This window comes from Aotus nancymaae, unplaced genomic scaffold (genome assembly GCF_030222135.1).
Source record: "Aotus nancymaae isolate 86718 unplaced genomic scaffold, 86718_ANA_hifiasm-v0.15.2.pri h1tg000006l, whole genome shotgun sequence".
NCBI classification, from domain to species: Eukaryota; Metazoa; Chordata; class Mammalia; order Primates; family Aotidae; genus Aotus; species Aotus nancymaae.
Genome location: NW_026988417.1, coordinates 37,565,281 through 37,578,641, shown reverse-complemented (window position 1 = coordinate 37,578,641; position 13,361 = coordinate 37,565,281).

Below are 13,361 nucleotides of genomic sequence, written 5' to 3'. Positions count from 1 at the left end.
ACTTAAAGAAGGTATAATTGAAGGAAGAAAATAACAAAGATTTTTTAAAAAGCCAAATGAACTAGAAAACAATGTACAATTCAGCAAAGTGAAAAGTAAGACCTTGATGAGGGAGATCATAAACAAAATAGAGAAGGCTAATCACCAATACTGGAAATGGAAAAGGAAATATGTCACCTTACATGCTAATAGATCACAAGGTGGTATTATAAGTAATAATATAGCCAAACTTTTTAAGATAAATCAGACAAATTCTTAAAAGAATAACTGGCCGGCTGGGCACAGTGGCTCATGCTTGTAATCCCAGCACTTTGTGAGGCTGAGGCAGGCATATCATGAGGTTAAGAGATCAAGACCATCTTGGCCAACATGGTAAAATCCTGTCTGTACTAAAAAATACAAAAATTAGCTGGGTATGTTGGCACATGCCTGTAGTCCCAGCTACTCATGAGGTTGAGGCAGGAGAATCACTTGAACCCAGGAGGTGGAGGTTGTAGTCAGTTGAAATCATTCCAGCCTGGCAATAGAGCAAGACTCTGTTTCCAAAAAATAAAAAAGAAAGAAAGAAAAAAAGAAAAATAATGGGTCAAAGTGGACACTAGAAGTCTCATTAGTCTAATAAATACATTTTAAAATTGAATCTGTAGTTTAATCCTTCCTACAAAGGAAACTCTAGGCCTCAACGGCTTCACCAGAGAATTTGATGAAGACTTTAAGTAAGAAATAGTACCAATTGTAGGCCTTGAATGGTGGCTGCTGCCTGTAATTCCAGCACTTTGGGAGGCTGATATGGTTAGGCTGTGTCTGCACCCAAATCTCATCTGGAATTCCCACGTGTTGTAGGAGGGACCTCGTGGGAGGTAACTGAATCATGGAGACAAGTCTTTACCATGCTGTTTTCATGATAGTGAGTAAGTCTCATGAGATCTGATGATTTTAAAAAGAGGAGTTTCCCTGCACAGGCTCTTTCTCTTTGCCTGCTGCCATCCATGTAAGACATGACCGGCTCCTCCTTGCCTTCTGCCATGATTCTGAGGCTTCCCCAGCCACATGGAACTGTAAGTCCAATTAAGCCTCTTTATTTTGTAAATTGCCCAGTCTTGGGTATGCCTTTATCAGCAGTGTGAAAACGGACTAATACAGAGGCCAAGGCAGGCAGATTGCTTGAAGCCAGGAATTTGAGACCAGCCTGGACAACATGGTGAAACCCCATCTCTACAAAAATAAAAATATTAGCTGGGAGTGGTGGCGTGCTCCTATAGTCCCAGCTACATGGGAGGCTGAGGTGGAAGGATCACTTGAGCTTGGGAAGCAGAGGTTGCAGCAAGCCAAGATCTTGCCCCTTCACTCCAGCCTTGGTGACAGAGTGAGACCCTGTCAAAAAAAAAAAAAAAAAAAAAAAAAAGATGAAAGAAAGAGAGAAAGAAAGAAAGAGAAAACCAATTTTACACAAACTCTTTCAGAGCATAGAAAAAGATGAAATAATTCTTAAGTTTATTAAGAGGTCAGTATTCACTTAGTACCAAAATCTGACAACAACATTGTAAGAAAGGAAATTACAGGCCAATCCCACATACATGAAAATGTCCTAAATTAAACATGAGTAACTTGAATTCAGCCATATATAAAAAGTATAAAACATTGTGACCATGTTTATTTATTCAAAGAGTTTATTGTGGAAATGGAAAGTTGACTTCCTTTCAAAATCAGCATAAAATATCACCTCAGTAGAGGAAGGCAGCATTTGTGTCTAGGTGACTATTTAAGATGCTCCAGTGTCAAGCAGAGTTTGGGGTAGTTTGGTTGCTTTATCCATAACTTACTCATCAAACCAGAAGTAAAGAAATTCTGTCCAAAATCTCATTACAATCCAGTTCACCAGATGTGGCTGGAGAAATGAGAAGCCAGACAGTATCGAGACCCGGACTAAACCTGGATGCCGAGGAGCAGAGGACAGGGAGATGGACCATAACACCCAGCAAGTGAGGCCCGCCATGAGAAGCACATGTCCCTCTCTGCAGACAAACACAATGGCTTCCTGAAGAGAATATATGTTCTGGTTTTCAAACTATGACAGCGATCCCCAAGAATTATCCCATGCTTTGTAATTCACGCCTGGTCCAACTTCCTTTTGATAACATCTCAGCTGGGTTTGGCCTACTTCTATGAGTTAAAGGTATTGGTCATCTTTAACCTGTTGACCCAAATAGGTGAGTGCAATAGGGGCTGACAGAAAAGCTCCGAGAGCTGACCAGTCTTTTCTCTTCTCAACTAGGCCAGTCGTTTCCAAGAGAGATCAGTATCATGGGGTGATGGTCCTATTTGGAGTCTGCTAGCCATTATTTCCCAAAATTTTGGGTTTTCCTCTTTTGTTTGACCTACCCATTGTTTCAACACTTGAAAGCTGCCAGGCATGGTGGCTTATGCCTGTAATCCCAGCACATTGGGAAGATGAGGCAGGCTTGAGCCTGGTAGTTGGAGACCAGGCTGAGCAACATGACAAACCCCCATCTCTATAAAATATGAAAAAAAGGCCAGATGCAGTGGCTCACACCTGTAATCCCAGCACTTTAGGAGGCCAAGGCAGGCAGATCACTTGAGGTCAGGAGTTTGAGACCAGCCTGGCCAACATGGTGAAACCCTGCCTCTACTAAATATACAAAAATTAGCCAGGCATGATGGCGTACGCCTGTAATCCCAGCCACTTAGGAGGCTGAGGCAAGAGAATCACTTGAACATGGAGGGTGGAGATTGCAGTGAGTGGAGATCGTGCCACTGCACTCCAGCCTGGGCAACAGAGTAAGACTCCATCTCAAAAAAAGAAAAAGAAAAAAAGAAGAAAATGTAGCCAAGTGGGCTTGAGCCCAAGAGTTTACGACCAGCCTAAGCAACATGGTGAAACCCCATCTCTATAAAATACAAAAAAATTAGCCAGGCATGGTGGCGTGCACCTGTAGTCACAGCTACTCAGAGGCTGAGATGGGAGGATCCCTTGAGCCTGGCAGGTCAAGGCTGCAGTGAGCCATGCTTGCACCACTGCACTCCAGCCTGGACAACAGTGTGAGACCCTGTAGTTGAAACCATGATGCTTTTTTCTTTTTCAGTATAGCTCTTGCTCTAAGATATAGGTTAAGGCTAGAGCAGACTATCTGTCTGCTTCTGGAGACAGACAAACAGTTCTGGGTTAAATACCAATGTTAAAACTCACCTGAGTCACTTTGGTCAGACAAAGCTCTTGGTTTCTCCTATTGTCTCAGAAGAGAGTTGAGTGAGGTAAGTGAGGATTGGTGACTCCCCTCCTCACAATTATGCTTCCAGGTTATAATTCCACTACATTTACTTACTTATTTGCTTGTTTATTTAGCAAACATTTATTAGCAAGCAAGTCCAGAGCCATGTCTGCAACTGGTTCTTTAAGGCTAAAAGAAGCCCCAACTCTCCGTCACTTGAGGTGCTTCATCTACCACACTGAATGAAAGTTCATCCAAAACAGACACACTGAACCTCTAGAGACAGGATGCTGTTACCTTGACAGTGGGCACTGAGTGGAGAGTGAGCTGCGATCCGCTGAGTCATGGTTTTATATGGAACGAGTCAGGGCTTTAACCCAGAGCTATACCGTCAACAGTGAAGACTACAGGAGTCAAAGGTCATTATGTTCCACCTGTGCAAGTATTTCTAAAATACTTTAGCCAAGCCACATATTTTAAATACCTTAAATGTCCCAATTAGAGCCTATTCTAAAAGTCCATCATGCTATTTAACAGGTCATTAAGATCAGAAATAAAAACCCGTGTCTGACATTCTCTCTGCTGATTGGCTACACAGTGGCTGTTGATCAAGGTACAAATAACTGAAGCACGTATAGCAGCTGCTGCCTGGGCACAGTAGAATGCCCCGTGACCACCTGGGTTAGAATTCTTGCTTAGAATTGACCACCTGGGCCTGGCACAGTGACGTTTGCCTGTAATCCCAGCTACTTGTGAGGCTGAGGCAGAAGGGTCACCCAGGAGCTCCAGGCCAGTCTGGGCAACATAGTGAGGCCCTGTCTCTAAACATAAAAAATAAAAAAAGAATTGACCAGCTGGGTTATGACTTAATCAAAGCAATACACATGACATCAAACTGTATGTATGGAAATATTTAAAAGCAAATTGGAGCTTTTGGAACAATCATCTCTGCCACATCCTAATTAATAATCTGGACAAGTTAGTCAACATTCCTGTGGCTTCAATTATTCATTTGTTCATGCACATAGATTTTTAGGTCAATGAAATAAAATAATGTCCATAAAGTACTTAGAATCATGTCTGATATACAAAAAAAAGAATCCAATAAGTGGTAGCTACTAACTGTATATCGCATACCACTGTACATCTGCTTGCCTCTCAGAAAGCCTTGACTCTTGTCCAAGTTGGTCAAAATGGAAAGAGAAAACTGAGGTCCACCCAGATGTGCTACATGCTCGTGCATACCAGAGGCTAAGTTGCCACAGTACAAAGGCAGGCCCTAGGCTTACAAACTGGATAATTGATTCTCCACAGTGTCCCCAGAGGTAACTCATGATAAGCTCCTTAGAGACTGATGTATAAGTCAAACTATCAATTTATAAATTATCATGAGAAATTTAGTTTCTAAAGGCATTGGGTATTTTAGTTCCTAGGAGTAAATGATAATATCTTTAGGATGAGTTTATTTTATACAATGGATACATTCCTGAAGACTGCATTATTCAAAACTTATGTAACTCAAAGCAATTTTTCCCACATTAATACATGTAAAGTATGGAAGAGTAGATTTCCAGTGCACATAAATCTACACCAGTTGGTACATAATTGCTTTTTAATGGTGCTTTTCATTTCTTCAGCGTGATCTCTTATATTTTGCAGGAATCAATCTGCCGAGTTACAAGCATATCACATCATAATGGCTGTCTGGTCTTCTGCAGAGCCTTTTTATGACATCTAAACTGCAGAATAAATGCACTGCTTCTTGGGCTTTTCTGCACCATCACATTATGAATGCTCACATGACATGGCCATAAGATATTAACAAAGTATTTTAAATTATAATAACATTTCAATTGTCACCAGCATCACTTGAGCTTCTGAGCGGTGTGAATAGCAGCATAGTCTATGAGATAGCTGCAAATGGAAGGAGAATTTCTGTTTTAGAACTGAAGTGGCACAGTTTACAATTCACTTGTCTGAGCAGCTTTGACATCAAGCAATTCTTGATTTTATTTTAATTTAGGGGATTGGCACAATTTCTCATTTTGAGTACAAAATGAGTCCTTTTAAATGTTCTGTATTAAACAATTTCAAATATGTAGAATTCAAATTCACTTACGACATGAGTGTGTTGTACTGACAAATTATTGCCCTTTCCATCTTTTCCTTGTCAAGGAGGATCGCGTAGGAGAGAGACCTTGGCTTTGGAACTACCGGGGAGATCTGCATCTAATTGAGTTCTTTGTCACTTACTAGCTGGGTGGGACTTGGTTTCTTCATTTGTGAAATGGGAATTATAAGTGCCTGTCATGGAGGGCGATTCTGAAGATGAATGTTATCTGTCATACATTTATTAGGGGGCTTCCTATAGGCCATCCAATTTACATATATTATTGCATTAATTTTACTGAAATTCCATGGAATTGAAATTATTATTCCATAGAGAAAATAGAGCTCATGGAAGTTAAGTAATCTAAGGCCAGATAGCTAATGAACAGCAGAACTGAGATTCGAATTCAGGTATGAACTGACTTCAAATCAAGACACACTCTTTCTTACTGGAACTAAATGAAATCATGTCTCTATTATGTCCAAGAATAGTATCTGACATGCTGGTTGTAGGATCTTGTAAAAGAAAAAAGAAAATAAATAATTTACAAAGAATAATATCTGACATAAAGCAGATAATAATAAATGGAAATTAGTATTACCAGAATTATGGAAACCTTCTTCCCCATGTCCAACACACACACACACACACACCCCATCTGTAAGCTAGACTGCCTTAATCTTCTCTATTCATTTTCCCACACAGAGTGTTTATATACATACACATACATATACACATACCTGTGCATATATAGTATGACAGGAGAAGTGAAATTTCTCAATCTTTCCAGAGAGCTTACAAAGACAAATAGCTACTGCTTTTCTTCCCAGAATCCATAGCGCTGGCAAAGTCCCCCAGTTATCTGACAATAAACTAAGTGTATGTATTAGTTTCTTAGGGCTGCCATAATGAAGACCCACAAATTGGGTGAGAAGTAAACATTAATTGTCTTAAGTTCAGAGGCCTAGAAGTCTGAGATCGTGGTGTCAGTAGGGTTGGTTCCTTCCTTCTGTTGGCTGAGAGGGAGTCTGTTCCAGCCCTCTCCCCTAGCTTCCAGTGATGTGTTGGCAATTTTTGGTGTTCCTTGCCTGTACACACGTCATCCCAGTCTCTGCCTTCATCTTCGTGTGGCATTGTCCATTTCCCTCATGATGTCTCTTCACATCATCTTCCCTCTGTGTGTGCGTGTCTTTCTGTCTAAATTTCTCTCTTTCGTAAGTCATGCCAGATTAAGTCCACCATAACGACTTCATTTCAACGTGAGGACCTCTGTCATGGACTTTTTTCCAAAGAAGGTGACATTCTGAGTTACTGGGAGTTAGAACTTCAATGGATCATTTTAGCGGTACACCCAGTGTGCAAGAGGGTTTGTATGTGTTGTGAGAGAGAGAGAGAAAGAGAGAGAGAGAATACGTATGAGCAGAGCTAACACTGGACAAAAGCATTGTGGGAGTTGAGATGGATTTGTTGTTGAAGCCCATCTACCTGCTAGAATCTCTATTGGTGCCTTGGTGTCTGGCATGTTGGATGTGTTAATTCATAAATCTTAGGATTGCAAGTGACAGAAACTCAATTTGAACTAGATTAAGCAAAGAGGGAATATATTGAGTTATATAATCAAACCACAGAAATATCAGGGGTGGCCAGGTGTGGTCACTCCCACCAGTAATCCCAGCACTTTGGGAGGCCAAGGTGGGAAGATCACTTGAGGTCAGGAGTTCGAGGCCAGCCTGACCAACATGATGAAATCCTGTTTCTACTAAAAGTACAAAAATTAGCCTGGCATGGTGGTGTGCACCTGTTATCCCAGCTGCTCAGGAGGGTGAGGCAGAAGAATTGCTTGAACTCAGAAGGCAGAGGTTTCAGTGAGCTGAGATTGTGCCACTGCACTCCAGCCTGGGCACAGAGCAAGACTCTGTCTCAAAAAAAAAAAAAAAAGGCAGAGGAGGAGTAGACTAGTCTTAAAGATCCAGGGACTTGAACGCTGTCATTTCTCTCTCTCTCTCTCTCTCTCTCTCTCTCTTTCTCTGCTCTTTTCTGCAGGCTGTCTTCTTTCTTCTGGCCTTTCTCCAATGAAGGTGCAGGCTTGATGTCAGACCACTCCCCACTTCCATTCTGGCAGCCCTGTAACCAGACAATTAAGAGCAAAGCCTTCTTGATAGGTTAGGGAAGCATGCCAACAGGCTCTTCTTGGATCACATGACCTTCCCTAAACCAACCCCTGAATGCAGACCCTGAAACCTGAACCATATGCTTACTTCTAGCTAGGGGTCTAGGGATACTCAGATTGGCATTATTGAAGTTCGAGAGGAACAGTTCCCCAAAGAAGGGGATAAAATAAACAAGGTTTTGGGTACATGTGCAGCCCCAGACAGAGCTTCAAAGTTTAGTTTCTTGCCTACAGGGCTACTGTACTCTAGTGGAGGGCTGAGCTGGGCCTTTGCTGTCCTGGAATCTCACTGCTGGCCCCGATTGTTGGGTATGGGTTGTGGTGGAGACTGCCTAGCTTCACCAAACTCACTGCCACCTTTTTCCTGGCACAGAGCTGCACTGTATTTTGCAGCCTACCTTGAAGTTACATCGCTGGTAAGCGCTGGCCATGTAATTGAGTTCCGGCCAAAGGGAGATTAGAAGTGATGTGTGCCACTTCTGCGTCTGATCCACAAAATCTCCCATTCCCTCACGCTCTTCCCTGCTGCCAGCTTGAAGCAGATGGGCGTGGCAGCTTGAAGTCACGGGTTGAAGTTGATGGGACCTCAGGATGGAAGCAGCGCAGGATCCTGAATCTCTTCTTGGAGAAGGCCCATCGCTCACCAGGAATCCCATTTGAGACTTTACGTGAGAGAGAAATACACGTCTATTGTTGAAGCAATTACAAATTTCAGAGTTTGCTACAGCAGTGAGCGTTACTCTAGCCAACAGAATTTCTTCCTTTTTTCATCAGTGCTGCTTTCCCAAGTAGCTACAGGGAATACTGGAGCCAACAGAGCTCGTCTGAATCCTGCCTCTGCTGCTTACTAGCCAGCCACTTTATAGAATACTCATGCCTACTTCGCAAGGCCAAAGTAAGCTTTGAACTCTAGAGGAAGATGGATGCCGTCATTGCAGGGAGTAGGTGTGGATAACATTGTGTTCTTTAACTACCATAGCATCATTTCATCCAAAATGACTTCCCCTCTGGCTAGGGCAGCCTTGGAGAAATATCTTCTCAGCTAGGAGGTTCTTCAGTCTCAGAAAAGAGGCTTCCTGACTCGGGAAGCTTTATGTCCTTGGGCTATGGTAAAATGCCGTTGCTACTGATCCATCATTCTACCAGGAGGCAAACCCCAGCAGGCGGTAAATCCCCAGCTCTTGCTCTTGCTCTCTGGAGCTCCTCAGGTAGGGATAGTTCCCGGTTCCAGGCTTGCACCCTCTGATTCTCTTATTCGTTTACTCACTTATTCATTTGTTTATTCATTCATGCATGTGTCCATCTGTCTGCTTATCCATTCATCCATGCAACAAATATTTACAGCATGCCAACTCTGTGCCAGGCAATGTGCTGAGGGCTGGAGATGGAGGAGTGAAAAGGAAAAGCTCTCCTCACTCTCATCAAGCTTCCATTCTACTGAGAGATCAGGGAAGAGAGTGACAGACACTGTGGTAGGAGTGAGTGGTACAGAGTGCTATGGAGGCTCAGAGAGGGCATGTAGTCCAGGTCTCGGAAGAGGCGTGCCACAAGTAGTGATGCCAAGCACAAGCTTTTCCTGGCAAAGAATGGCAAAGCTGGTTCTACCACAACCACCAGCTACTCTTGAAATTAACTTTTTGAGATCTTCTACTAGCCTGCTGCATCATGTAGATATACCACCACCACTACTATGTCTATCACCATCACCACCACCACCTCCACCACCTCTACTACCATCACTACCACCACCACCACCTCCACCATCACCATCACCACCTCCATCACCATCACCGCCACCACCTCCATCACCATCACCTCCACCTCCATCACCACCACCACCTCTACCACCATCACCGCCACCACATCCACCACCATCACCATCACCACCACCTCCACCATCACCATCACCATCACCACCTCCACCACCATCACCATCACCACCACCATCACCTCCACCTCCACCACCATCACCACAACCACCACCACCTCCACCACCATCACCACCACCATCTCCACTACCATCACCACCACCATCTCCACTACCATCACCACCATCACCACCATCACCACCACCACCTCCTCCACCATCACCACCACCTCCTCCACCATCACCACCACCACCTCCACTACCATCACCACCATCACCACCACCACCTCCACTACCATCACCACCATCACCACCACCACCTCCACTACCATCACCACCATCACCACCACCACCTCCACTACCATCACCACCATCACCACCACCTCCACTACCATCACCACCACAACCTCTGCCACCACCTCTACCGCCATCACTATCACCATCACCACCACCACCATCACCTCCACCTCTACCACCATCACCACCACCACCACCACCTCTACCACCATCACCATCACCACCATTACCACCTCCACCATCACCATCACCACCACCACCTCTACCACCACAACCACTACCACCGTCACCTCTACCACTACTGCCACCACTGCCATGATGAGCATCACCACCTCCACGACCATCACCATCACCACCTCTACCACCATCACCACTTCCCCCACCATCACCACCACCACCTCCACCATCATCACCACCATCACCACCTCAACCACCATCACCACCAAAACCTCCACCAACATCACCACCACTGCCTCCACCACAATCACCATCACCACCTCCACCATCATCAGCACCATCACCACCTCAACCACCATCACCACCAAAACCTCCACCAACATCACCACCACTGCCTCCACCACAATCACCATCACCACCTCTACCATCATCACCACCTCCACCATCATCACCACCATCACCACCACCACCATCATCACTACTACCACCATCACTATCATCAACACCACTACCACCACCACCACCACCATCATCTTTCTAAACTGTGCCCTGCTGACATTCCAAATTTCTTGAGAATATTGTCCCCTGGGGAACCCTATGGCTATTGATACCTGTTTCATGTGTGCCTTCCTCGCCACAACCACCAGTGTTCCACTCAAAGGGCATAAACATCTATAAGATATTCTGTATGTGTGTGTATTTATAGTCTTTCGTCATCGTTGTTGTCTTTCAGACAGTCTCACTCTGTTGCTCCGGCTAGAGTGCAGTAGTGTGATCTCAGCTCACTATAACCTCTGCCTCCCAGATTCAGGCAGTTCTTGTGCCTCAGCCTCCCAAATACCTGGGACTGCAGGTGCATGCCATTATGTCCAGCTAATTTTTTTGTATTTTTATTAGAGATGGTGTTTCACCATGTTGGCCAGGCTGGTCTCAAACTCCTGATCTTAAGTGATTTACCTGCCTCGGCCTTCCAAAGTGTGAGGTTACAAGTGTGAGCCACTGTGCCTGGCCTATATAGTCTTAAACATGCTCACTATATATATGTTTATGTATCTTTGTAAGCATATGCCAAATGTCTAAAATGCAATATAGATGTATATACATTTGCAGAAATACACATGTGTGTATATACATACGATATATGCATACATGTGTATAGACATATGTATAATCTCTGAATTTTCAAGAAAAAGAATTGTTAAATTGAGGTTACATGTTGCCACTTCAGAAACCAAACTTTATTAAATTTTCCCAAAAGCAAAAACAAAAGGCAGTCTATAGATTATTTTGCTCTGAGACAACCAACAGGGCCAACAAGCTTTGGAAGTGCCTGGCTGGTAGGAAAGTTATTCTACCTTTTTTTCTTTTCTTTTTAATTAAAATTTATTTATTTATTTATTGAAACATTATTGACAGCGTTTCGCTCTGTTGCCCAAGCTGCAGTGACGTGGCGCAATCACAGTTTGTAGCTGCAAACTCGTGAGTTCAAGTGATCTTCACACCTCAGCCTCCCAAGTAGCTGGAACCACAGGCATGTGTCAATTTTTAATTTTTTTTTTTTTTTGCAGAAGGTGTCTTGCTAGGTTGCTCAGGCTGGTCTCAAACTTCTGGCCTCAAGTGATCTCCCACCTTAGCCTCCCAAAGTGCCAGGATTACAGACATGGCCACTGGACTTGGCCTACCTTTTTTCTTTGAGAAAGATTTTTTTTTTTTGAGATGGAGTCTAGCTCTATCACTGCACTCTGCCAGGCTGGAGTGCAATGGTGCTATCTCGGCTCACTGCAACCTCCGCCTCCCAGGTTCAAGCGATTCTCCTGCCCCAGCATCTGGGACTACAGGCACACATCACCATGCCTAGCTAATTTTTGCATTTTTAGTCGAGATAGGGTTTCACCATGTTGGCCAGGATGGTCTCCATCTCCTGACCTCTTGATCCCCCGGCCTTGGCCTCCCAAAGTGCTGGGATTACAGGCCTGAGCCACCGCGCCCGGTCAGAAGATGCTTTTATTGGAATAGTGTTAGCAGTTTCTTCCCTTCTCTTAGTATCTAGAATAACAAGTGGCTATGGGCCTAGTGCGATGACTCGAGCCTAGAATCTGATGCCCATGAGTGACCCTTAGGGCTGAGAGAGAAGAGAAAAGCTTTCTCTTAGGTTTTATTAATAACTAAGAGAATGATTATCATATTAATAATAGCAATAATCAATATGTAATTAACACATAGTGTCTCCCTCTGTGCCAGACACTATTTTAAGTGTTTTGCCATGTTGCCTCATTTGTGCCTCAGTGTTTGAGATGTCATCTCGTTTATGTCTCATAAGTACTCTGTGAGGTAGGCTCTAATACGATCATCCCTACTTTACAGATAGGACGGTGGGGCACAGAGAGGTTTAATGATCTGCCGAAAGTTACACAGCAGTGGCAGGGGCAGGATTTGAGCCCTAGCAATCTGGCTCTAGAGTCCACCTTCTTGAAGACTAAGCCACATTACCCTTAGCAGCTCTGCTCTCATGCAAGGCAGTCCTGGAAGGACGGGAAGAAGAGCCCTCTGAGCTGCGAGGAGATGCTGGAAGAACCCTCAGAGGACCCCAGCCCTAGAAGCCCCACGTGCTTGGGCCTCTCTCTCCAGCAGGGGGCGCCCAGAGCCCACATTTTCTGGGCTTGCTCTTTAACCACAGATACCTCCGCTTATTGAGAACTGGAACTCCTGACCTTTTGTGGGAAAGGCTCTGATCTTAAAACTGTCTGTAGCATTCTTGAAGTATTTGCAGTGTACTAAACAAAGGAATGATCTCGTACGTGGACATAACCAAGGGAATGATCCAGTACCGTTCTTTCAGGACCTGCAATGGGCACCGATGAGCAGAAACCCAGGAAGCCCGTATAGGCCACAATCTTATAATAGCGCTGCCTGAGTCCAGATGAACCACAAACACTCCCAGGCCGGGGTGTTTCTCACCACACCCCGAAGACATTCTATTAAAATAGCCCTGCTCGTGGGGTGGCCTCCTATGCATGAGTCCTCTCATCTGGTCTGCGCGGTGATGGGGCCGGTGCTGAACTCACCGCATGAGCCATTTGGAAAGCGTGCTGAGGTGTTTTCTCTCTAGTGACCTTTGTCACGTCCTTTGCAAGAAATTAGCTCAGAGGAAGACTCCCTGAAGACCAAATCTCAACCTGCACCCGAGGCAGAGACGCCAGGAGACAAGGTTTGGTAGAATTTGTACCTCTCATGGTAGTGGGAGGAGGAGAACAGCTCTGTGAAGGCTCCTTCCACCCTTTTAAGCTCTGCAATAAAGACTGAGTGAGGGGCTCAGGCCTGTAATCCCAGCACTTTGGGAAGCCAATGCGAGTGGACTGCTTGAACCCAGGAGTTCCAGACCAGCCTGGGCAACATGGAAAAACCCTGTCACTACAAAAAATACAAAAATTAGCCAAGTATGGTGGCTGTAGTCCTCAGGAGGCTGAGGTGGGAGGATTGCTTGAGTCTGGGAGGTGAGGCTGCAGTGAG